At 44.9% G+C, this 27362-nt stretch overlaps 1 long non-coding RNA gene across 11 annotated transcripts; it reads right to left on the bottom strand.

The window, feature by feature from the left end:
• On the bottom strand, positions 1 to 27362 carry LOC106112182 (uncharacterized). 11 transcript variants are annotated; one of them, XR_008749711.1, is made up of 4 exons: positions 21225 to 27349; positions 14183 to 16572; positions 4754 to 12420; positions 1 to 385 (listed from the first exon to the last, which is right to left on the bottom strand). It is a non-coding gene; the product is annotated as an uncharacterized LOC106112182 (long non-coding RNA). The 11 variants fall into 11 exon arrangements; XR_008749708.1 differs by lacking the exon at positions 1 to 385 and having other exon boundaries at positions 2863 to 10699; positions 12253 to 12420; positions 21225 to 27362; XR_008749706.1 differs by lacking the exon at positions 1 to 385 and having other exon boundaries at positions 2863 to 12420; positions 14183 to 14291; positions 14771 to 16572; positions 21225 to 27362.

Genomic DNA, 27362 nt, shown 5'->3' with positions numbered 1-27362 from the left:
TTTCTGTTCCATATATTATATTAAAGATGAAAAAAAGTTTTAGATTCAGCTTGAGTTTTTCATGAGCCTTTTTCCTCTCTAGTTAACTAGAAAGGCATTAAAATACAAATATTTAATTAACTGACAGAACAATTTAAGCCAAGTTTGAAAGCGGTTCTTCGAATCGTAGATGTATGCCTGGAGAAGCAACAAGGAGAAAATCCCTTACTTTGAGATGCGTTTAAGTTTTTCTTTCTTCTTCTGCACAGAGATGAACCTTTTTGATCTCACTTTTTTGTAAAGTAACTCTTCGTCAGATTAAATATGAAGATCCCTATCAGAAAGCACTTGGCTTTGACAAGCCTGACAGAGTGCTGTGTAGCCGGCAACATGGTAATGGCTGGCACTGAAATGAAAAGGATTTGGATAATGAATAAAGAATATTTTAGTAGCATGACTCATAAGTAATACAAAGGCAGCTCTAGCAACATCTGAACTAATTACAGACTAGTTGCTATGTTGTAACAATCATGGGTATTAAGTGTGTGGGATGCTGAAGTGTGTGGGCATCCTGCTAAGTTTGATCTCAGTTCTTGCAACTAAAATCCTGTCTGTCCCAGCTGGAAAGTGGGCCATGCATGTAGGTGCCTAAATATGGGCTGAGGGTGACTAAATCTGTGCATGTACTTTTTTTTGTTGTTTTTTTTTGTTGTTGTTGTTGTTTGGCCCTCCTGCCCCCAAACTTTTGGAGCTGTCAGGAATCATGCAGACAATTACACGCTGCACGATTTAACTGCCAACTGTCCTGTTGCAGCCTGGTGCTTTGGGTCTGTTCCTCATCACCCAGTGCTGTCACAGTGCAGCATTTCCAGACCATCTCAGTGGGATCAAAGAGTGAGAACAACAGTGTTTCCAACCTCTGGTAGCTCTGTGCAGGCAGATGATGCTTGGTTTACCTTCAGGATTTCAGGGCATGAGGTAACATGGGCTGCTGTGGCTTTGAAAAGCAGAGTTGGGTTCAAAAGGTTGGGTGTAAATCCTGGATGGGCGGCTTAGAGCTGTTTGACAGGAATATCTGCAATGGGACAGCACTGCTGAGTGACTGCCTCTCTGGGGGACGGGCTTCCTAGTCTGGTTAGAGAGGGATGGGCTTAGGCAGTAAGATGTCAATGTGACCCAAACCTGCAATTAAATGAAGCCAGGTCCAGATGTGGAATTTGCTCCATTTCAGCAGTTAATGAATTGGAAAATTATCCAAGCTCAATTTTCTGTTTCCTTCAAGGTTCTTGCTTCCTCAGTTTGGGTGATGATTTCCCTGGGCATCATTTGCCCTTGCCCACTCCTTGTGTTTCTATCTTCCAGACTTACAGGAATTTTTAGAGGATTTTTTTCTTCCTTTTCTGAAAGGGCGAGACCCTTTGCTCATTTTTCAGATGCTTTAGGGATGTGAAGCAAGGTGCATGACTGCACAGAACAGAGCTCAAAAGCGGCTCTGTATTGACAGTACCATGGGACCGTCTTACAGCTGAAGATTTCTGTATTTAGGTGGTGCACAATGAGGAAGACAGTCCCTGTGCTGGGAAACCTATGCACAGAAAACACATCCATGGGTATTAACTATCCATGGATGCCATCTGATGATGTTTTAGAAACCATCCAAAGCACGCCAGCAAGCTGAAGGCTTGCAGACTGCAGCAGGGAAGGAGAATGAAAGATGTGAGCAAGGTTTTGGGAAGGAGAGGTGCGTTTGGTTTTGGATTAATGTTTCCAGTAATGGAGAATGGAGAGAGGACAGCAAATTCCCTTTGCGCTGTGACCACGTTCACTAATCACACTAATGTGACTGTAATGAAAATAACACTTAACCTGTCATTATTCCCCGTGTGATGCTCCTCTAGATTCCCTGCCTTGTTGCCAGCATTCCGGTGAACAAAACCAGGGATATTTTTCAAACATCTCAGTTATAATAAAGAGAACAAGCTGCCAGTGGACTGTGCTAATGCATTTGCTTTGGCACCAGCTTTCCCTTGCTGTATGGCTCAGGATGCCAGCAAAGGCTGAGCTGGAGCAGAGCCAGAGCTCTGTGGTGCCCAGCTTTGCTGCTGCCCAGGGACTGGTGAGCAATGAGGGGAGACCACAAAAGGCTCAGCACACCTCGCTTGGTCTCTGCTGAAGCTTTTCATCCCTTGGTGGCTCTTTATGCCAGCAAAGCAGCACAGAGGATTTTCAGATCGTGCTGTGAATAAATCACGCTGAAGCCAAGGAGGTTTTGCCTGTTCTAATGTCTGATCTCCATTTGGGTAAAGGAGTCTCCTTCTTGTTTGGCAGTTTCACTATATCACTGCTTGCAATGAGCGTATATTTTTTTTAAGTTAAACAGAACATACTGTCTTGCAAACTCTGCTGTTGAACACCAACATCTTGTTAGATCCTGCAGGTTCAGACTGGCCTGCATTTCCTCCACTATTTCCCCTTAAAAAGGAGGCAAGCTGAGACCAACCACCAGAACATTTTCCAGCTATTTCTACAAGCATATTTCAACTATGTAACCACATAATCCCCACAACTTTTGTTCTTATGTTTGGAAGAATGTAATTTCCCATATACATTGAAATGTATATTTGCAGCTACAGCAATGATGCAGGTTATTATTTAGCCCCCAAACGCACATATGAAGTATCCTAGAGAATGTCTGCTTTTGTCTGACACCTTGATCAGGAGGTGGATGTAAGAAAAGCCTAAGTTCATGTGAGTGAATATTCACAGGTTTGCACAACTTAAATGTTTATATCACTAATAACCTTGGGAGCGCTTTACTGTGTTTCTTTCATTCCGAAGACATAATGGGAGAGTCCCCAGATATAAATAGTGATAAAAAAGATATAAATTGTGAACAATACACAGGATTTTATTTAGAAGATGTTCTGAATCAACAGTGATGTTACAGCTGGAGCCTGTGGTAACCCAAGTGGCACACAAGGATGTCCCCATTCTCGGTGTGGCAGTCACCTGCAGGGGTCCTGGCTGCATCCCAGCCTGGCCCAAGGGCAGTGGCCGGGTGACTTTGCCTGCAGCTGAGGCTGCTGTGGTGGTGTTGCCCTGGCACTGCCAGAGGTATTGAAAACTCTCTAAATCTTCCAGCAGGCTGTGTAATTTGTGTAACAGGCAAAGCTACTTGCAGTGGTGTTTCCAGGGGATTCTAAGCAGGGAGAGATTTTCAAATGCAAGGAACACTCTCCAAGCAAGAATGATTGCAACAATTGAACCGAGGAAGCATGAGGAGATGGAGAGAGGCAGTTCCCTCAGTCACAAATGGCCCTGTGACACCCCAGTTTCCACTTGCAGAGAGTGAAAAGCAAGCCAGGCAGAAGGAGCATGGCTCCCACCTGACTTTGAGGTATAGTAAGAAAACACAGGTGGGAGGAGACTCATGCTTACGGTATTTTGCTTAAATGTTGTGATGTCTCTGGAGTGCCTAAAACTGGAAGGACTTTGGAAAGCTGGTAGAACCTGCTCTGTTTCGCTGGCATGCATCCTGGTGAAGGTGAGCTGTAAACTCAGGCCAGTGCCAAGGTGATGCTGGAGGACCAAGTGGATGCGAGGTGCAGAGGGGAGTTGGAGGGCATCCGGCATCCTTCTTGCTGCTCTTAGCAACACCCCGGGCAATCCTGTTCCCACTCAGCTCTGGCAGAGTCCCCATGGTCAAGGAGGGAGCAGAGCCACGGCTCAGCCCAGGGGACCTCGCAGTCCCATGGGAGGATTCAGGTAGAGCAGGTGGAGGGAGGGGGCATGTGGCAGGACAGTGTCCTGTGTGACAGCCTCACTGCCTCAAGCCTGTCCTTCTTTTGCAAGCTGAATTATTTCCAATGCCACACTCAGGGTGTGCGGAGGCAAGATGGAGATTGTTTTTGCATGGGTGGTGCTCTGCTAAAAAGCTGCAGAGGCAGGTGCTATTAATAACCCTGGTGCTCCTGCCCCTCCTGCATCATGTGCATCTCCCAGTAGCTCCGCAGCACAAATGCTGCAGGCACTGGGGACAGATTACTGTATTTTTGACAGCCCAATTGTAGGCCAGGAATATGTCCAAGGGATCACAATAAGAAGAACACACAACCACAGCTGTGCAGAATTTGCTTTATGTATATATTGGTTGAGAAGGTTTAACAGTGGCATACATGGCCCTGCAGGCAGCGAGGTGTCGCTTCACTAAACAAACAAATAACCTGGTGTTCCCATTCAGGAGTGGTTTGAAATGTCTTTCACTACCAACTCTGTCACGCAAGGTCAGCGCGCTCGTGGAGGAATGAGCTCTGCTGTCACTGCTGGCTCGCACGGTTAGCTGTGCTGGCACGCCAGCAGCAGAGCTGCCCTCCTGGGGAAGCCCCCAGGGCTGAGGCAGGGCACGTGCTCATGCCCTGGGATGGTGAATCTCCCCCCATGGGCTGAGCCAGCCAGGTGCCCTTCACATTTGATGGCACCACCGCCACTCAACTCCTGCCCCATCAAACGTTCCTGTACTTGAATAAGGAAGAGCTCCAATAATCTGCATTCACTTCCCAGGCAAAGTTTCAAAGGCTTATTGGTGAGAGTTATACAGTCTGCACCCCAAAGCAGCCTCGCAAGTATTGCCCCTTTACAACTAAAGCGGTGCTGTACCCGGTCATTGCCAGCATTCATCACGTGTCAGCGCGCTCTGTGTTGAATTGCAAATACCCATCGTGTGCTGTAGTGTGCTTGTGTTTGATTCTGAACGAGAGATGAGAGCAGACATTACCTTAAATATTCACGAAGGAATGTCAGCACAGATGAGGGGGAAGGATGGCAGTGGGCTCAGCATAAATCATTGATGGCCATGAGGCATGAATAGCTATTCTGGCCACATCATTCTCAGTAATATCGGTTTAATAATGTGGTGCAAATGTACTCTTTAATGGTAACCTGTAAATAAAACAAGCACTTCTTATTGGAAACATATTGGCTTGGGAAACCTGGCTGGCAGCTTGCAGTTTTAAGAATTGTCATGGGATTTGCATTAAATAACCCTGTGAGGAGAGTCCTCCTCATTGCAAGCCAATACAAAACTTGTGTTCAGAGAGTAACCACCTTCACTGCTGGTAAGGGCAAGAGCCTGGCTGTCTGGGCATCTCATAATTTCAGATACACTTGAAAAAGAAAACTTGGCACCCAGAAGCACTGAACAGCCTTGAATAGGTGATACTTACCCAGCCAAAGGTGAACTTTGTATTCCTTTCATGCGCAGTGCAGCTATGCCGGTGGTGGTATTCAAGGACTTCAGGGCGACAGTTTTATTAGGTTAAGTTAAAACAACAAATCTTTTTAAAATGGTTTCTGAGGCCCTTGGTCTCTCTGTAAACTTAAGTTTGCCTTTGCTTTCTTCAGCCACCTTCAATTCTGAACTGCTGGCTCAGCTTTGCTTTACAACCGGCTTTGGCATAGAACAGATGCGACACAGCTTACATGGAACTTACTAACTCCCAGGTAAGTTACTCAGGCTCCTGCAGGTAACCTCCCTGGCTGCTTCTGAGCGAGCTGGCTCCTGGGGGCTGCGTGGGGCTGGTTCTTGCATCTGAAGATAGCTTAAGGTACACTGTTCTGCTGGTTTGCTGGGGTAGTGTTAGATACTGGCACAGTCTCCTTGTCTGAATCATTGCTCACTTCACGTGCTGTGTGTTTTTTCTTGGTTTTTTCTTCATATCTTTTATGTACAAAGTCTGCTGGCTTTGATATAATGATTTCCTTGCTACAGCCATTGCGTATGACTTCACATATGAGACTTTTCCCTTACCGTGTTTTTTTGCCAATGTAGAAAAAAGGCTTCCTTTCCAGTTTGTCTCCTCTTCTATAGCCTTCCAGGTGCTGCATTGACTTTGTGAGGTGTTAACAGGCTTGTATTTTCAAGCTTTCCTTACGTTTCTTGGAAAAATCAAATTTTTGCCGCCTTCTAGATTCTGTATCCAGACATGAATTTTCCCTGTAATATATACCATGGTAGACCTGGCCTGGCTTCTTATGTTGCCCTTCTCACACCATTTCTAGGAAATTTCTTAATGACTCAAGGGATAGAGAAGGCAAAAAGCTGTCTGGTCCTAGCTGAGTGTAGAGTCATGCACACCAGAATTAATTGGATAACAGCATTCCCTGTCTCCTCTGCAGGAGATCATGACTGGACAGTCAACCAGGCAGCTATCAGAAGCAGAGTGCTCTTGCTGCTTAGACTGCTGGTTGTACATCATGGGTAGCAGAGAATATACTGAAATTGTTTAGGGAAATCTATGATGAAAGAGCAAAGGAGTCACATCAGTGTTTTACATGATGTTAGAGGAAGCAGCTTGGGTCGTGGGATAAAAAACACTGGAAGTGGGGCCAAAATTTGAGTCTGAGAACACAAGAATGGAAGTTAGCTCTTTTCTATTAAGAGCTGTTTTTTAAAAAGCCAGTTCTGTCTGTGATGTGCTGACATGGACGATCTAAGCTACCAGGTATCATCTTAAACTTCCTATTCCAGCTATCATTAAGGAAAAAAAAGTCTCCAACACACCAGGCTTATGTCTCAACTTGTGAGACATCTGAAAAAGACACACGTAGTTAAGAATAATGCTTTGAATTTTTGTAATACCCAGGATAATTTTATCAGAGAGGGATTTATGTGGTGATGCATTACATTAGCCTAGTGCTGTGTGAGACATATGGAAATTAGAGATGGACTAGATTTCAGAAAGCTTATAAAAAGAGTCTTCCAAGACCTTTAACCTTAAAATCATTCCTAGCTGAGCAATCCATTAAAATAAGTATTGAAGTAATCCTTGGCTGGCACAGTAGTAAGTAATGCTAGTGATTAATGGGGTTTGGTTATTTTCTTAAAAGTTTAATACATAGCTGTACAGAAAATATCTTTGATAATGACAGCCACAAGACCTCACTCTGTTGTGAGGGAAGTTGCGTGTAGAGCTGTGAAAGTTGTGTGTGGTTTTTGTTAAGAGCACCTAAATTTTGCTAAGAGTTGGATGCACTGCCAAGACCTTTGTCAGCCCCCCCCTCCCCCCCCCCCCCCCCCAGTGCCCCCACCACAGCCTGCCACAGGCATGGCTGCTACCAGCAGCTTGGGACAACTTCTGTGAGGGGACCCACACCACCAGGGATTTTGGGAATCTGCTTCATACAGGTGCAGCTCGTGCACAAATGTTGCTTTGGCTTTGCTTGGAGATGCACGGTGCTGGCCAAGTCCCTGGGCAGTGGTGGCCCATGTATGGCACACCCAGGGCTCCTCAGGTCTTGCAGCAGCAGCGCCGGTGCTTCACACTCACACGTGTCCCTGGCTGGGTCAGGGCTCTGTTTTACCTGTATAGTGGTTTCCTCAGTGCCAGAGCAGATTTTTCTGCCAAGGCAGCCGTCTGACAATCTTGTCTACACTGTTTTACAGAGCCTGGCTGCTGAACGTCACCCAGCATAATTTTCAGGGCTGGAAATAGAAGCTTAACGGTGGAAGTGCAGATCAGATTTTCCTGTCGGACACTCACAGCACTGGCAGCGTGTGAGGCTTTGCTGACTCCGCAGGGAACAAGATCACCGTGAAAAGATTCATCACCAGCAATGAGTGCTGGAATATATATGTCTGCATAAGAAAACCACATTGCCAACGGGCTGCATTTTGAGCTGCTGGTGAGAAGCTTAATGCTGCAAAAAAGGAGCTTCTGTTGTAATGCAAAGAAAATTCACTTCCCCTGTGAACTTGCCTTGTTCTTGGTGGCTCCCTTTGCTACCGCTGTTAAATGCCAGGTACAAAGCAAGGCGAGCTGACAGCATCGCTTTTTATCAGCAGTGCTGGATGCACACTGGTGAACTGCAGGCTGTTGAGGGTCACGGGAAGGATTGTGACCAAGCCACTGTGGGTGTCCCTAGCCTCGCTGGGCAACCCTTGCTGCTATCCCACGCTGAGGGGCTCCTGCAGGCAGCTACGGTGTGAAAACTGATCTGGCAGCATCACTGGCCTCCCCTAAAGGGAGAACAAGGATGAAGTGGTGGCTGTTCCTGTTCAGGTCGCAGCACCCAGCTGCTCTGTACCCATACCAGAGGAGAGCAGGTACATCTGTCTCCCTCTTTGCCGCGGGGCACCACACAGGGGCATGCTGCACTTTAGGCTCCGTGTCCGCACAGCTCCTGCAGAAGCAATGGCACCTGTGCAGTACCAGCCCGCCAAGGATCACCATCACGCAAGGGCTAGAGTTTATCCTTCGGTAGACGAGCTAGAAATTAATCCCTTTATAGTTCTGTTGGTAGAACTATCTTCCATTTAACAAACTGGAACAATTATTTCTGTTCCGATACGGGCCTTGAGCTTGGTGTACACTTGGTGCAGGCTTTCTGTTCTTTTTAAAATAATTCTCCAACTCGCCCACCCACTTCTGACACGTTACTTTAAAGTAAAGGACGTGCTGCCAATTCCAGTCACTGCCTATTCAGCACAACACATCATTTGATGGCATTTTCCGTCACTAATCACAAGAGCTATTTGTTTTATCTTTGCAAGAATTGCATTAGCTCTGCTGACCAACAAAGGCCATTACCCTTGGCCGCTGCAGCTGCTGGAACAAATGAGACTGTCAGTGTGCATCACACAGCAACTTTGAGAGCTTGCTTTGCCTCCCACCTTTCTCTTCCAGATGTCAGGTGCTAGTGAAATGTGCCAGGGATCCAGAGCAGTAATTACATCAATTTGAGCAGAGAACAAGCTGTCATAATTCACTGTACTAATGAAAATCATGATGACACCACAACAGAAATCCTTGCCAACTTAATCATCTTACCCCACCATAGCACAAAGTTCTTTAAAGACTAATGTTCTTAGCAGCATATACAAGCTTAGGAACAATTTCTGAAGGTGATAAAACACCAAAGTGAAGTTGCATGGAGAACTTACTTGTTTGGTGAGTACGAATTCCTCTAAGCATCAGCATTCTTCCTGCTGTATTAGAGAAAACAAGTTCAATAAAGAATAATCAAAGAAAAAGTGGGGAAAAGTAATATTTGGCCAGAGAAGTGCTGGGGATTCACTGTTGCTGCCATGCAGCATTTCGCTAGGAAAGATGTAAATGGGGATGCATGCTCAATTTGCTACCACTGAATTTCCTCACTGTGGGTTGTAAAGTTAATTTAACTAGGGGGAAAAAGGATTAGAGAAAACTTAGGAAGGAAACATGATTCAGACTTTCTGTGGCGTGTTAATTTAGCACCCATGCAGATGGAAAAGGAAAGAAATTGTGGGTGCCCTCCATCCCCAGCATACAGTCATCACCACGTGCAATACATACATGTATTTACTTCATCAGCTTTTGGGTTGTGTGTGTGGAGGAAAGAATCCACAAAGGTTTATAAGGGGGAAAAAAGAGCATGAATTCAAATTAGTTTTATGGATCTGTAAGAACCAGCTTGTTGGGTTTTTTTATCTACTTCAAACTCTACCGTTCCCAGCAGTGACTCGTGAAACACGATATCAAACTATAGTAAATTCAAGGAATAGATACAGCATTACAAGACTGAAGGAAAGCCAAAATTAATGTGAAAGTAGGCAGTCAAACAGAAAAAGAACAAACAGGGAGGCTGGTGGGAGGATGGAGGGGGAACAAAGGGAATCTGAGGCAAGGAGGTGAACTGGGAACGTGACAATATGATGGATCCCACAGAAATCTTCTCATACTTCGTTATATATTCTCTACTACCTTATTTGGAGGTATTGTTCCTCAAAAGAAATTTGAAAAAGCATTTTGAAGGAGGAATGGGAGCCTCAGGTGAGCAAAGGGAGAAATCTGTTTGGATCAGTTCCTCCTTGGCTTGTAGTCAAGGCCAGGGGAACAAATACTTGGAAAGCGTGGTAATTCGCAACTTGCCATTCAACTAAACGTCTAATTCCTGTGATGGATAGAAATACAGTATCTCACATCAAATTCAAGGTAGTGGTGATACTTTTTTTCAGAGGAGAGGTAACCGACGGTCCTGCAGAGGGTGGCTGCCAGCCCATTGCCACCAGCCCCACAAGCACCCGGTTGGGTTTGCGCAAGCTCGGGGCTTGGTGCGTCCCTGGGATGAACTCACATGGGCAGGGGAAGAGGAGCCGGGCAGCCACAGCCATAATAGCCTCAAAGGAAGAGGTGATGACTAAAGACTGAAAAGAAAAACCATGGAAATCCACAAAATTCAAACTGGGCTGCTGATGAGGAAAGGTTCTACATCTTAGCAGCTCTCAGCATCCTGCTCTTGTTTGACTTTGCAGGCCATCATTCCCATCTCACATATACTTAGAGCTGCTTGCAACCAGCCTAAGTGTGCTGGGAAGATTTCTAGTCTGATTTCTGAAAGAAATGAGGCATTTGCAATCAGTCTAGCTTGTCCTGTCTAGTGCCTGTCCCTGGCCATCCTCTAATGGAGTGTGACAGCATGGATTTTCATCAGCCAGATTTCACTGGATTATAGGATTGCTTGGCTACAGAGCAAGGAAAGTCTGCAAACCCCGACGGCACAGCTAGCTCAGTTAGGAGAATAACTCTGCAGATAACAGACCCCTCTCAGCTCTTCAGATAATTCTGCAGATCCTTCACACAAAGATGCTCCGACCATCACTCTACAGCCACATACCTTTGTTGCCGGTCCCTACGTCCAGGCATCCTGTGTGTCAGCAGCAGCGTAAGAGGGATTTCCGTGTTACCTAGAGTAACGAGAATGGCTGCTACCGGTTTTAAACACAAGCCAGATCCTCACACAGCCAGCATGGTTTCTCTGCCCTGCACCCAGGCTCAGGGCAATGACGATTGCTCTTCCCGGAGTCGTTCTCAGTCCAAGATAACTCCCAAAGCAGGAGAAACACGTACAAAGGCAGCTTCAGTGGCTTCAGAGCAGCTCAGCTGTGTGCCCTTCGAGCAGCCTGTGGATACTGGAGAACTGACTACATGCACATGATAAGCTAAGTGCCTGTATTTATAAGGCATGAGGGCTCTTTTTATTGCACAACATACTAAAGTGTTTACAGTATATCTCTCTCTATTAATCTAGAAGCACTGTATTTCCTTTCTTGGGATTTTAAGCCTCTCAATTCAGCTGAAGCAAAAAGAATGTATCTTTCCCGTGCAAAAAGGCATTAAATTGCCAGCAAAGTCCTTTTGCTCATGCTGGAATCTCCAGGAAATGCCCGTGTGTGCCTGGAGCCAGCACTCACAAGGCTGTTAAGGACACAGCGACAGCATGCAGCTGTGCTGCACTTTCCGTGGGTGAGGGTGAGCTCCAGCTTCTCCCCTGAAGTGCCACCTCTCTGATCTGAGACCCATTAGCTACAGGGAAAAACTTAACAACCTGTACAGTAATTTTTGGAAGAAGAGTTAGTTAAGTATCAATCCGTGCACTGTCTGAATTGCTGAATTCTCTTATGTGCTGGGAACCTCCCCTCCAGGAAAATCCTAGGATTTAACCAAGAAAGAGGTGAAGGATGTGTTTTGACTTTAAAGACGACAAGAAGGAAATGCAAATTGGAGAACTCTTTCAGAAGAGCATCAGATATATGATGGTGCTCTTCAAGCCCTGCCTTGCGTCTTAAATGTAGCTTGCAAGGTTAACAAAATCCACAGTTGGCCACACTGGGAGTGCTGAATCATTACATTTTACACAGTCCTTCGCACTATGAAACCTGGATGGTTCCCAAGAGTGAGTAATCTGGAAATAAAAATGTGTCAGATCAATAAAATTAAATGGCTTGAAGAAATCTGAGTTTAGTGCTCTGTAAGTCCTAATTGGCTTTGCAAGCATCAGAGGTGACCTTGCCCTTCACAGCTTAGCTATTATAGCGGTGTGCGAGGTTATTGCAAGATAACAACAGCACAGTTGTGATCCTAGCGCTCTTGACAGCCCAAAAAATACCAACCACAGGAGAAATCAACAGTGAGAAGAGCTGGCAAGAATGGCAAGATGATGTCCTAGTGGCACCTGATGAGCTGAGGTTTTCATGCCCTGCTTGGGTTAAGGGGCCGTAACATTAACTTTCTGTACGTCAGACATTGGTTAATACCTATTGTAGCCCTACATGACAGCTGCTTATTTTTTTCCAAAGACACAAGATACAGACATACAAGTCACTAACATGGGTGAGCTAATCAAAAAGCAAATATAAGTATTCAAACAACATGAGCTATTTAAATAGGGAAGTTAAACAAAATCCATCCCAACTGGCTTTCAACTCAGCCCCATGATCTAAAAATCGATTTTACTTACAGAATGCTAAAGCCTCCAGAGGAACTGCTCTTCTCTTCTCAGCAGCATGTGTGGACAGAATAAACTTCAGAGGTTTTACAGTGGTTAGCCAACACAGACAGCCCAGCAGAGCCCAGGCATCTCCTTCCACAAGTGCTCCTACCATACGGACCTGCCCTTTCATCAGTACTGTAAAAAAAAATAGGGAAATTTGCAGTGAAATGTATTGTGAGCCCTCACAGAGGGAACTGGAAACAGAGTAGGCTTTAACACACTGCTTGGCTTCAAAAACACTCAGGTTTGAAATAGGATTTCCAGCAATGCCCAGAAGTATCCCCAAAGATAGGTTTTGAACCACTCTGCCACAAGATGAGCAGAAACTCCCAGGTTTCCCTCCCCTTGCCATGTGGACCTGAGCTGACAAGAGAGGTTTGCCTCCCTAGGAACAGCGCAGCCCTGCCAGGCGTTCACTGCCGTTGTTAAAAGTCGGCATATTTCATTACCTGCGTTTTGTAACCTAGCACCAAAAAACTCACTTTGAGCTAAAATGTCACATTTCTTTCTTGTAATGAGAAAAATCACACCCTTGTCCACTTAAAAATTCTAATAATACAAATCCAAAATGAGCTTTGCATACTTAAACGCTTTTAAATAAAACACTTGATGCTGGTGAGGAGCGAACGATAACAGTTCAGGAGAGAACAGTTTTGCTGTTTGCGCTCTCCACTGCTGCAGGAAAAAGCAGTTGGGATGCTGAGTGCTGCTGCAGGCAGCCCCGTAACCTGGGGGATCTGAATAATTATTATTTTTCCATCCAGCACTCTGTGTTTGAGCTACTGCTCTGACTAGCCACAGCAGTCCATCCTTAACACAGCCACTGGACCCCGTCATGGACCGATCCTGGGGTATCCAGAGCTGGGAGTAGAATTGTTGCGTCTCGGGGCACCTAGTGGGGTTTCCTAAAAGGCATGCAGACATTTCATTGCCACATTGCCAGCCTCCCGGCTTTTTTTTTGATTTGACAACACAGTGGCCATAGCTACGCAATTTGCTAAGCCCTGGAAGCACAGAATTGTCAGCAAAGGGATGGAGATCTCTTATCTGAAGTCTCCCCTTCCCCCCTAAAGAAGCAATTCACATTTCTATAGCTCTAGCAATAAATCCATAGACCTCCAAGGACAAAAATGGTAACTAGTGACAAACAGTGGTGCCAGGGGTGATATGCTACTGTATACTCTTATGATGGCATGGTAGATAACTAGTGTCATTTTCTTGTAATGTACTTATTACTTTATCAGGATAAACATTCCAGAATACATCACATTTCTTTACATTTTTCACTTCCTATTAAACTCCTGGCTGCTTCAATGAGCCCTCTGTACACAGTCTGACTGCGGACTGGTGATCTGTAACTTTCTGCGATATGATATTATCATTTCTCAAGTCCTGTTCAACTCCAGATGTAACTTTTCATGGGCAAAGATGGATGCCATGAGCAAAACCCAGGCACAGGCAAAATTTATCTCAATTTATCCTGGACAGAAAAAGTAACTGAGGGTACCTTGCTGAAAGCAAAATATACTGCTTGAATGAATTTACAATAAGTAATAAAATACAGCAGGGAGAGACCATTTACTACAGGGGAAGAAGGTAATATATGATGTCAGTAATTCACTTTTAAATGATACTATTAAGCAAGTATAAAGGTGATTATCACCTTTTGTAGGCATTAAAATTATATTTATAAGCCAGTTGGTGTGTGACATCTACCACTATAAAAAAGCCATCTTTAATTTCTTCCAGAAAAAGCTATATATGCTTTCTGCCACTTCCAGAACTGGCAGCTCTCAGAGCAATAGCGGAGGATGAAGGCAGGCCTGCAGCTGTCACCAAGGCAAAGTCCACTGTCCTGAGAACCAGGTTATAAACGCCAAAAAGCCAAATGCCATACCTAATCCACAGAGGAACCGCTGAGACCAGACCAGGTATTAAATCAGTTGTTCTGGCGTTAGTCCCCAGCCCGACACTCAGACTCATCTTCATCCCAGCGCTGCAAGAAGCTGAACGAGAAACACCAACGTGGGCACGGCGAGCCAGCACTGCCCAGCCAGCAGCATCGCACCACAGAACCGGATTATTTTAGCCGAGTTTCAAAAGGGAATAATTTTACATAATGAAGCATCTGTAGACGTTTCATAGACATTGGCTCTTTGCAGCTTTGGGCTGGTTTCAGAGAAGCCGCTTGGGTTGACTTTTGGCTTCTCAGCCCAAAATCACAGCCCAGCTCCCTCACCGCTTCATTTGCCCTCAGTACCAGTCCCCCTAGTCCTGGAGGTGCCCAAACAGGCCACTTGGGCCTCAGTTCTCCGCACTCCTGCCATGGATTTCTGGCTTCTTTTTCTGAACACACGCATTGGGAATTATAGAGAGTATTCTTGCACAACAGCAGTAACGCTTCCCTGTCATTGCAGTGAACACATTACCCACCACAGCCAGACAAGCCAGCCCCGAATCGCCGTGATTTTGCCAGCTCTGATACCTGGTACCGTCTGTGGAGCTGCAGCTCCCGGAGGCAGGTGATTACAGAGGATCTCGGTGTCTTCTTTGCTTCTCTGAAAGGCTCAGAATAAAGCCTGAATATGTGTTCTCTGAAGACTTAAATCCTAGAAGGCAAAAAAAAAAAAAGAACAACCAAAACCCACCAGCTAAATTACTTTCTAAATCTCATGGTTTGTAAGTCAATAGCATGATTTGAGGGTGTTTGGGCTTGGCAAGCAGTCTTAGGGTGGATGCCCCACCACAAACCCCAGACAGGGAGATTTTCCAACGCAGGCTTGACCCTTCTGTCTCTGCATAAGCAAATGCTGATGTGTTTCAGTGACCTGGTAGCTGTGGGATTACATTTTGCAGTAACTACCCTCTAAAGCAATGATCCCTTAGTACAGGAGGGTTTAAGACTGGCTGTGCTGGTGCTGCAGGAGCAGCCTGTGGTCTCTGTTGGGAGGGATGCAGAGTTCAGCGCAAGGAAAGTCATGGGAAAGAAAGCAGCAGCTTCACTCCCTGCAGGTCCTTCAGGTTGTTCTGGCCTCATGACTTAATCTCCAGAAAGATACTTTAAGGAATAAAATCCCCCAAAACACAGATGAGCTGAAGGCAGCTCTCATCCCACTTACTATTTATCACTCTGTTGCTCCAATCCATATGCATGCATTTTAATGCTCTTTCAAACAATAGCCAGGCTAATTAAAGTTCATTCTGAATGGGTTTTTTTCCAAGACACAGCTGAATCGTGGCGGTGCAGCCAGCACATGGGAGGGACACACCGCACAAGTCTCCTGCTCCACCTTAGCTCTTGCTCTTGTGAATATTTTACATTAGAGAGAGCTGAACCGCACAACTTCTCTGACACAGCTCCGTGCTCGGCTACAGTGTAGATCCACCCGAGCAACATCAAAATCAGCCATGTCACTAATAAAAAAAAGCAACCAAACAAAACCAGACTGTACCTCCGTAACATAGGTGGCCAGTGGGGATGCACCATCCCTGCTCCGCAGGGCATCCTGTCCCGTGGGCTGCACCGTGCCCCATGCGGCTGCAGTGGGATCAGATTGGCTGGGGAAGGTGTCAGCAGTGGGAAAGGAGAACTTTAAGCAAAGATTCTCTGAATCCCTTGATGAAATGACAACTGGCTCAATGGTCCCTGCATTTAAAGCTGTAGCTCCTTTTCCCATCAAGAAGCTGGACTCTGGCTATACTGGGTAGAGAGGACCTTTACTCTCCAGGCAAGGCATTCCTGTTGATCACAGTTTCTGTAAGTACATTATAAATATTGGTTTTACAGTTAAACTCCCCCCGTCAAAGCAGAAGCATTCTTATTAGATTATTTAGAAAAGCCCATAATTACCAGGGTTTAATTTATTAACAAGATGGGCAATTTAAACACTATCTTTGGAGCTAATGAAATTGTGCTAACTCCGAGAAGGAAAAAGAGAACATGAACGCCATGGAAACTGTCACTGACAAGAGCCATAATATTGCACAGGGGTAGTTTGCCCGTCCGTTAAAAACACCCAGTATATTCTCTTTCTTAATATGGAAACAGGACAAATATTACTCAGGCTGCATGTGATGCTGACAGAGAACTAAAGACCAGTTTACAGATTGCAGCGGTGGTTTCCTACGGTCGATGCTCCAGCTGTACTCACGTCTGTGGCACCAACATCCTCCCAGAGAGCCCTGAGAGAGGCGAGGCAGGATGCATTTGCTGGAAACTTCAGACCATGTTGACAATAATTTCTCTCTCCAGGCACTTCCCAGAAGTATGTTCACTTCTCCAGAGGCCTGTTAGAAAAATAGTGAAAAAGGAAAAAAAAAATACAACGGTTGCTTCTGCCTTTCCTTCCAGTATAAGGCTGTTCGCTAGCAATGGTGCACACTGAGGTGCTGGGCCCTTTCCGTACAGCCCCAGGCACAGCAAGCACCCCGTCTCTGCTCCCCATAAAAAGTGTTTCTTTTCCAACAAGCGAGAAACACCAGGGCTGCCTGCAAGGGATGGGGCCAGGAAATTTCCTGCAGGAAATCCCTCTGGTCAGCTGCCCTGGGGACCCGGCTGAGCCTTCAACAGAGACCAACGCCAGCTGCCGTCAGCAGTGACCCTTCCATGGCAGAAAAGTTGCTGCTAGTGGAGTAAGCAGAGGGATGAAGAAGGTATATCTATATCAAGCTTTAGGGGCCCGGCAGCGAGATCTCAGGGGATGCTGCGAGACAGAGGTTTTGGAGGGTGCTGAATCACCCCAGCGTTGGTGCCGGAGCAGCCTCTCCTCGCAGCGCACAGGGAGACGTGCGGTCCCATAACACACCTCAACACTTGGAAAAAGCAGCACGAGAGATGAGGAAAGCCTTATTGTCTGGTGACAGAAATGCTCCCACCTCTTAGCTTAGGAGCAGAAACGCTCCCCTGTAATTATCCCTGATCCAGAGCACTAGACAAGCAGATACGTGCAAACAGGCTTCATGCTATTAGATACTTTAATGAGGAGGTCAGTGTATTTTGCATTGAGGGATTTGGGATTTGTACATTAACTGGAGTGGCATGTGCTGGAAGGACATGTGAATTAATGACACTATTTATAACCCATCTCATTATCACACACAGCTTGATGCCTCAGACAGCCACTAATTCTCTTAACCAATTTCTATTGCTGGAAATAAAACTGCTTTGCTTCAGCTGTGATCTGTTAGACAAATGCTGTTGTTGTTATTGTTTTTTTTTTAATGTAAAAAGCGTTTTTCAAAGAAAGGCTCCATGATTGCATGATGTAACTCCCCTGAGTCCAAGTCTCAGATACAAAAATATTCGTGTTGAGTCTGATAAATGAACAATGAACAAATTACATGCTTGATTCCCCTGCTTTGCCTTACTTTTGATCTCTAATATTAGATTTCTATAATTGTTTTTCAGGTCCTTGTACGCACATTACCAACGTATATGTTGCAATAGAAATGTAAAATTCAACAATTAGATTTTGAAATAAATGTGCCCCTTCTTTAATTTCTGTCCTGTTCTTTGACACAAAAATAAGAAACCATTGTCTGACAAATATTAAAGCCTTGGATACGATTCCAGTCTTTTCCCTTAAGAGGATGTAGCATGGCACTGACTTTTCTGACCCTTTCAGCTGAAAGAGGAAACCAAGGCCTTATCCTGCTTATATACAAAACAAGTAAAAAGACACCTTTTTGTCCTATATATATTTATAAGGGTTTTAAGGACTTAGAAGCATAAGGAAGAGTTATAAAGAAACCAGACCATTTTCTTAAAGACAGACATCCAACAGCAAAATCCTTTCTCCTTCCTCCTGCCAAGAAAAATCACTATTTGCAACGTTGGCTGCCCGGGGGCAACGTCTCTGAGCTGCCTTTGGTCTCCCTCTCCCACATTTGGACGCAATGACTTTCTAGGCAAAGAATAGCAAGTGTCTGTGCATCTGCTATGGGCTAATTAATGCTCACCTACAAACCAGGGGGGGTGTGGGTTGCTCCTCCTGTATGCTTTGAGCTGGGACTGGCAACACTTGGAGGACCCTGCTGTTGGTACAGAAAAAACAGCACCTTTCCATGCCTCCTCCAGCCAGCCCCTCAGGGCTGTGCAGAGAGGGAGCTCAGGCTTGAGATGGAGGCACAGTGTCTTCACCCTTCCCTAACTGATGGGAAAAGAGAGGAGAGACCACACCGTGGTGGAGAAAGAGCAGGCATGAGGGTGGAGAAAGCTTCTGCTCGGCAATGAGTGATGCTTTTTCTGCTCCTGAGAAAATAAACACTGGGAAGCAATTAACTCTGAAGATAAGTGAAAATAATGTGACTTACCAGGCACCAACATTGTTTTAGTGATGGGAATGGAAATGAATTCATTATGGCTGACAATAATGTTAATAAAGATCCATTTCCAGAGGTCTGGAGGAGTGGAAAGGGCCATAATCACAGCAGGGCTCTTTACTCCTGTTTTCCAATGCGATGAAACAGAACTGCTCACTTGCTACAACTGCTAAGGTGGAGTGGAAGAGAGGACCGGGAGGATGGACGCCAACACCACTCCACGCCAGGGTGGTGCCAAGCTACCAGTGATGGGGGCCTGGCCTCCCCCTGTCCCTCGACACTCCTCAATCTGCTCAGAGCCAGACTCAACGCAAAGGGGAGGACAGGAGACAGCTCCTGTCTCGCGGGTAGGGAAACCTTTTTTGGAAGGTATTTTCGGAAGCCTCTTCCAGCAGCGTGTATATGCAGATGCTGTGCTTAATTATAGCCTCCATCAGCTGGCAAAGCTACTGCCTTGTAGCAAATTCTCCATCCCTGCCACACCACTGGTAATCATCTCAGCACAGAGCTCTGCCCCAAACCCAGTACTGCTCACTTACATCTCAGAAACATCATTTCCTTTACACACACCTCTTTCCAGACTGCTCAGGGGCTTATCAGGCAAAGGGATAAGCATATTATACATTGAGACAGGGTGACAGTGGATTTACATCTCTTCTCTCACCATGAGACTACCAGGATGGAGCATGGAGGAGGAGAATTCAACTACGTGTGACATCTTTAGGCTAAAATGTCATGGACAAAGAGCATCCCCACTCAAAACTGGTCAAAGGATGGCCTTTTACTGGTCAAAGGATAGCTTCTGCAGGATTTTCAGAGAACTTTGCTCTCAGTGAGTTGTTCCAGACATCTTCCCCCACAATGATCCATCGCTGTGAGCTAATCTGTCACGTTAATTCAATGCAGCAGAATGTGAATGGATTGCACTTTGCTCTTGCTAAAAAAACCCAAGTGTTTGCTGGTGACTGTTTGCATGGGAAGCGTTTCGAGATGCACCCCTCCTCCTCCTCCTCCTCCCGACTGGCCAGGCAGTGTGCTTGCGGATGGCTCAGTGTGCAGTCCTGTGGCTGACTCCAGGCGTGTGGCTGCAGGCAGGGCTGTCATGACACCATGGGTTCTGCTGGCTCTGACTGCAGAAGAGCTATCTGTGCTTTTCTCAGGCCCCTGTGAGGCACTGCTGACACCTTTCACAGGGTGGCTTATCTAACAGGACTGGAGCAAGTCAGAGTCCTGCTCTTAGTCCTTGGTGGAGGAGCTACCTTTCCCTCCTGTCCTACGGGGAGCCCAGCTGCCCTGGCGAACCTGCCTAACAGGTTGCAAAGTAAAATCAAGTCGTCTTCATATCTCCCGACCAGAAGTAATGTGTACCATCAGCCCTGCTAACTCCTCTAAGATACGGAGCAGGCGATGGCCAGTACTAAAGCCATAAGAAAATACCCTCTGCAGAGAACTACACTGATATTTTGGAAGTATGACCCCTCTTGAGTGAGCTGAGTCACAGCTTCTTTCATCCAGGTGCATGCCCATGCCTGATACCATTTAAAAAATTCTTTTTTCCCCATCTTTTTTTCCACCTCCACCAAAGCCCATTTCCCAGTTTTCTGGCTTTCTCTCCTTGGGTTTTCTCTGTGGTTTAGTTTCCTGCTAAACACACACTGGAGAGATCAGGTCTACCTGAGCTTCAAAGCCCTCCAAAAGACATACTTCTCACCCTTTTTGAGGCAGCAATTACCAATAGAGACACTAATTGGCATGCTGCTATCTCTATGAGAGCAGAGATAATCTGAAGGAGAGTGGTAATGTTACATGATGTAAAGGGCAGGTCGTTAACAATAATTAAGGCACAAGCAAAAACATAACAATACACCTAACAGTCTGATGCTGGTGTATTAGCTGAGTAAAGCAAAGTGAATCTTGAAGGCAAAACTCCCATTTTCCTCCAAATCAGGGGTCAAAATTCTGCTGTGGCAACTAAATGCAATGCCGCTGAAGCTGGAACATTTGTCACTTGGATCTAATTTAACCTCAATTAGCTGCTCTGACCCCCAACGTCCCCAAACACATAAAGATGAAATCTCATCCCAAAGACTGTTCCCAAGCAAGAGCCAGGGTCTGGAAAACTGCACTTCTCCCCTGATCTTCCCCTGAAATTACTTTGAAAATTAAGCCTTAAAGCCAGACTTGCCTGTCCTGGGTGCTGTACCTGCTCCAGGCACACACCACAACCCCACCTGCCAAACTTGGGGCCTGGGAGGGATCTCACTTGGCTCTGGGTAGCCCAAAAATAGGGGGGGATGCCAACTTGCCCTCCAGGCACTCCCATATTACACCTACCCAAGACAACATGGGGCTGTGAGGCACCCACTGCCCATGAAGACGATGCTGTAATCAAAACGTGTGACCCCAAATAATCCCAGCACTGATAGGGGAACAGACCCTTCTCAGGGACCACATGGGTGCAAAGGAGCATCAGGAAAACATTCTCCTTTCTGTTGAAGCTTTTGCTTCTTCTTAACGTAATTTCTGTCTAAAGAAACTTTTGCCATGCCACATCACTGTGCCTAAACACGTTGCTTTAAACATAAACAGGGAAACGCAGAAGAGAGTGAAATACCCACTTGGATGGATGTTTTCATAGATTCAGAAAGAGCCGAGCTGGAGTGGACCGCTGTGATGATCCCTCCCAACACAGTGCCTTGGCTGGCCGCCGCGCTGTCCCGCATTAATTCCTGCTGCACGTCCAGTCTCTGTGGGATCCAGAGTGTAGATTTCAGAGAGAAAAATCTGGTTGTGTTTCTGTAATAACGACTTGACCACAACTCTTTTGCAAATTGTTCCCAGAGTTAATTTTCCTCACTCCAGAAAATGCACTACCTTTTTTTTTCAGTTTGCACTAGCTTCTGTTTCCACTGAATCTTATTATACTTGGTCTACTACACTGCAACACCTGCTGTTACCAAATTCCATCATGAAGGCAAGTAAAGCTGTCTTGGCAGTGTAGCCCATCCAGAATTAATTGTAGCCAGGTAAATCACTCATTTTCAATTCTTAAAAACTTACCTTCTCTCTTTCCCCATCACGAGAAGGTCTAATACAGATTTCTCCCGTGCCAAACACAACAATTTTGGGGTTAGGAGACTGCCAACTATAAGTATGAAATATTTCAAGGACATTTTAGCACTGACAGCCTGAGACCTCCGTATGACAGTCAGATTGAAGTCCCTAGTGATAACCCAGCTTTCCTCCCCAGAGATTACCAGGTGGTGCAATGCAAGAGGAGCCCATCACTTGCTTTGCTGTGGGACGAGGTGGCATGCAGCAGCAGCCAGTGTCCAGTTTGTGGGCCATCTCCCAACATGCATGTCCCCACGTAGCCACGGTCATTTGCTTCTGCGCTGTCAGACGATATCTTGCCACCCCTGGCAAGACCTGCCTGCTCCTCCTTGCTGTTTTCGAGATAAAGAGATTGTAGTCTAAGAGGTTAATCACAGGCAACAGTGACATCTTTACCTTGATATATGCTGTCTTTAGCTTGATGCACTTACAACAGTGAAGGCATCACCTAGAGGTTGAAAAAAACATTCTGTATTAATTGCAACAGAAAAAGTAGCAGTGGAAAATATTTCTACAGATTTAATTATCGTTGTATTGAGATGCTTATGAAAACACTTGTAAACAATCACCAAAATACCTGGCACCTATTTTTCATTAATACTATCTAGTTGCTTGTAAATATAAAATATCCTAGAATTTGAGTAACAGATTTTTTTCTAGAACCTTTAGTAAAAAGTATCATGAATATTGCTGTTTGATCGGTGAAAGCTTCGCTCTTCCTGAGAAGCTACTAACTGTGTAAAAACAAAAGTAGAAACTGGAAACAACTAAATTTTCTGGCAAGGTGTCCCCGGGTTACCTGAGAGAGATGCAAATCCTGCACAGATAAAGATGTCATCTAAAAATAATGGCTTCTGATGCAGCTCAGCAACCACGGGTGCCTTTTCTCCACAGGCGGGTTTTTGTTCTCCTACACTTGCCCTGCCACCACGCCAGGGAAGCGTGGGGAAAAGACTAATAAAATACCAGGTGAAATAACTGTATGTGGCTAACGCTACATACTACAGAAAGGCAATAAGCAGTGCTTGGGCTCTCCTTTCCTCTGACTTGAACTGAGATTTTCTAGTTTGTGCATGAAGTTGCAGCAGAGGTTTGAACAAATAATTATCTCTCTTGATCTCCTGCTCTTCCTCTGCATTATAAGCGAATTTAAAGGGCACTTAGAAAAAGCTGTCACAACCTAAATTAACATGTAACAAGTAAAGAAAATGTTTGATGGGCTGTATGGGAAATTGATATAGTATAAAGGTGGCCTTTTCATCCCCTGGGATTTACTCCTGGGCTTCTGCACTTGCTCGGTTTTATAGTTCCAAAGCTTTTCTCTGTTGCTGTGGCAGGAACAGTGCTGTGGGCATGGTGGGGTTATTGCACATGATGCAGGGGAGCTGCCACCATCCCAGATATGTGCAGGAGGTGACAGCCCATTGCTGGTGAGCCCATTGCTACCTCCCCACTGCCCTGGGACTTGGGGCTGCCTCCCAGGCCCCCCCAGCCCCACCAAGCAACCTGTGCCTTTCCCCCAGCATCCGCTTCAGCGCATCTCCCTGGCAGGAGGAAAATGCCTGATCTCTTATGCCTCAGCTCAAAACTTCTCAATCTCAGTGACTGATAAAATACCACAAGACAGTCTGTAGAACAGCTGAGGAAAAGAAAATACAAAAAACACACCGATACATCCCACTCAGACACAGAAAAAAGCGCCGTGTGGAAGCAACCACAAGCCCTTGAGACCAGCACAACTTTGATTTGGTGATAAACTAAACCTATTTATTGTTGAAACATTAGAAACAACAAGCTAAACGCAAACCATGGAGGATGGGAGAGGGTGAATTGGTAGGTGGGAGCTGGCAGGTCATGGGAAAACTGCCACATAAAACATAGGTGTTACCTCCCAAGAGGGGCCAAAGCTAACAAGAAACACACCAACTACCGTGAAATTAGCTTTAATAATTAAGCCTGCCAAAAGCGAAGATTAAAAATTTAATCTGAACTAATGAAGCTATTGGCAGAACAGTTTTCCCCCATTATACATTTATGATATATAATACACTAATACAGACACCTTCGTTTGAAACACTAAAAGCCATTGCTCAGCCTCACGAGCACCTCAAGAGCTGTGCTGCCTCTCACACTTTTGGTGCTTGCTGCCTGGACTCTTGCTTTATCACTGGAGGAGCAATGAAAACACTTCATTTTGTTAATTCTTTAAAGTATAACTTCACATTTCTAAATAAAAACTAATTTTGCCTCCCTAACTGGAAAAGTGTGAGAAAATTTTGGAAGGGGATGTTTCAGGGATTTCAAACTTCTTTTTTCTTTCTGCAACTTTTTCATAGAACTTCCAAAGCATAAAATTCCTTGAAAACATCTGTTATACAATATTCCATTATAAATTATGGATTATTTAGCATAACCTGAGGTTATACTAAAAAATCTCATGCAGTAAAACAACCATCAATCATTACTTTTAAAGGAATCCAGAAAGAACTGGGCATCTGTATGGCTGAGGAGGCAATACTGAGTTAGAGTAACAGGTAAATAAAAGAGGAAAACAGAATTATTTATGTCCTAATAAATCCAGATGCCCTATGATGTGCCTAATTAGCGTTAACAGGCTTCTGCTGGTCAGGAGGGGCTCTGATCCTCCTGTGGACACCCAGGGCTTGGCTTCTTCACCCCTGGAAGAACCCAATGACCCTCTTTGCAGGATGCTTGCCCCTCCTTGCGCACCAGGTCATGGCTTACCGAGTGACTTCTGGTCCCCGTGTACCTCAGCTTACTAAGTCACACGATCACAGCGAGATCAACCTCACATGTAAGGTCCTCGGTGGCATCACTGAGTAACAACTGGCACCAAATGGAGCCCCCAGGTTTTAAACACAGTGAGAAGTTGAACTTCTGGCCACTCACATGGGCTGTGAATGGCTTGTAGCCCCCTGCCCCTCCAGTCCCTCTGCAACCCTCAGTATTTTGAGTGTGATGCTGTGGCCATCTGGACCAGATAGATTTTTGTATTTCTCCCTTTTTATGACAAATTCTAGTAACCATACTCCTGGCTTTATTTGACACTGTGAGTAGTTCTACTGAAGATGAAAGTAGCTTTAAGTTTTAAAATGTTTAAAAACCATAGTTTTTATGCTTTCCTCCAGTTAAGGCGCTTGCCAGTACATATAAATTCAGGACAGAGTCTGCTTCCCTATAAAAGTTTGATGTTGTTCTCGTCTGGAAGGCTGACAAGACATTGAATTCCAAATTCAGGAAATGTTCGACTCTATGATGTGTTTATAATTAAATTTATTTCCCTTGAATGCAGCCGAGCATGTCCCTGGCTTATTGTGTGAGGCAGCTGCATGTTAAGGATTATGCCTGTGGAATCAAATAGATTGATGACATGATTTAGGACCTATCTGGAAAGATTAATTGAATTAAATATAACTTACACAATTTTCCTTAATCCTCTGAGGAGAGCCTGACCGACTTCACACCTTTGCTTTGCTCTGGAAACCTTATTAAAAGGGAGAGGGAGGGAGACAGAGTGATTGGTTTATATACTTAATTAGGAGCTTTAAATGTTCAATAAATTACTACTCTTTGGAGGGGAAAATCTGAAACATTGTCTCATTCCTTGTTTTGCCTAATTCATTATTTTTTTGCCTCTTTATAAATCAGCAAGATGGCTACAGACCTCGTGGTGGGGCTTCCAGGTCCCCACAATTTAAATTACCAGATCCTCATCGCAACGTCTGCACCACATGCAAGCAAAAAAGCAAAAAACCATTAGCTTTGCATTTCTGGGAATTTTACACTGCTCTACCTAGCAAATTCCATAGATTTGCCTAGACAATGAAAGACGAGATGCAAGTCCTGCCTTGAACTCAAGGAACATGACAGCATCATTCCTTACAGGTTTCCCCATGTGGGTGATACCTGGTCCATGGATGGAGCTGGAGGAGTTCCGAGCTGCTGATATAACACTCGCAGTCATGACACTGCTATTCCTTACATCACCATTTTGTCTTCCAGCTCAAAATTGCTCAGACAATTAATAAATGTAATTTAAAATGGGACAAAGGTTTTCTTTCAGTAACACTGAAGGGGCTTCCCCTGCAACGTGCATTATCCAGCAGTTCTTACAGAGCTTTTCCAAAGGATCCTGACATTTGTAGAACAATACAGAGGCTCACAGCTGGCCCCTAGCTGCATCCCACCTTTACACATCAGGTTCACTTTGGCTCCCACTGACCATAAATGTGGGATAATAGCCTGGTGGAGTTCGGAGACCCTCAGGGCACCAGCCTGCACCGACTAGGGATTTCTGGCAGAGTCTCCACCCAACTGGCAAAATGTCACTCACCGTATTGCTTAGGTACGCTGTCATATCACCTGCCTGGGGAGCAGAGCGCAAAAGCAATATTACATATTTTTCGGTGCAAACCATCAAGAGGTATATTCAGCTGTAGCAGCAGGGGCACGTTGGTGTGCAGAAATTCACTCTTTGGCTTGGATTTGGGCCAGGAAACAATATCTAACATCCCTACCAGGGTGTGAAATGGGATTCTAAATCGCAGAATCTTCAGCGAAGTAATTAGATGGACAATAAAATTCACACACCCATCTCCCAACAGGTAGCCAAGGGCTTTTCAGTGGTAGATACCTGATTTTCCCCTTGTAATATCTTTAATAAAAGTAACATTGAAATGTAGTATCTTATGTCATTTGAATGCATCTTTACATTGCATAAGGCTTTATTAATTATATATTTATTTACTGTGACCTTGTAGATACGTTATGGTCACATTTATAGCTATCCAGAGAAATGGCAAATTTGCCATACAAAAACAATGAGGTGTAAAGACTTACAAGGGCAGCATCTTTAAAAATAACAGCATGTTGCACAGTTGTTCCAGCACAAATGCCTGCAAGTTTAGTGCCACAGTAACTCTGCTATACAGTCTATTCATCACATAAATATTTGTGTGTGTAGAAAGAGTGATGCTCTGCAAGGACACAATTTGTGCAGCATTTATATATAATTTGGCAACAAAATAAACAGCCCGCTTTTGCTTTCAGTTCAGACCTGGCATACAGCCACTAAATCTGCTCCAGATTTGTACTGCAGGCAGAACTCTGCCCATTGCTTCTGTAAGGCAGCTAAGTTTCCAGTATTGTATTTTTGTTCTGTGCCAACTAATTTGGATACAACAGATTGAATTTAAAGGTCAAAAAGTCAAGAAAATTGACTGGCTGAAGAAGGTAAAATATTTTTTCAAAACTGATTTCAGAAAATTGAAAAGGCTCAGAGAAGTCATGGAGCATTTTATGAAACCTATATTTCATAGGAGGTGAAATTAAATCTAGGTGCCAGCGACAAGCCTATCATTGGTCTTAACACACTTGCCTCAAATCAGTGATTTCATCAAAAGCTTTTTTACTTCTGGCAATGCTGATGACCAAGAAAAAAAAATTACATCTGCACCTTAAAGTCCACGAAAGCAAACACCAGAAAAAGAGCATTCCTGACCCAAGCCATGGATCTGACTGGTTGGAAACTATCTGGAACCAGATTTCAGTTTCCACACAGGCCTTTGTTCCAGGATGACAATGATGGATCAAAGTCCTGGATCCAAGCAGCCTGGAAAGAG

Source organism: Falco peregrinus, chromosome 13 (assembly GCF_023634155.1).
Source record: "Falco peregrinus isolate bFalPer1 chromosome 13, bFalPer1.pri, whole genome shotgun sequence".
Classification (NCBI taxonomy): domain Eukaryota; kingdom Metazoa; phylum Chordata; class Aves; order Falconiformes; family Falconidae; genus Falco; species Falco peregrinus.
This window is presented reverse-complemented; position numbering and strand designations above follow the sequence as displayed.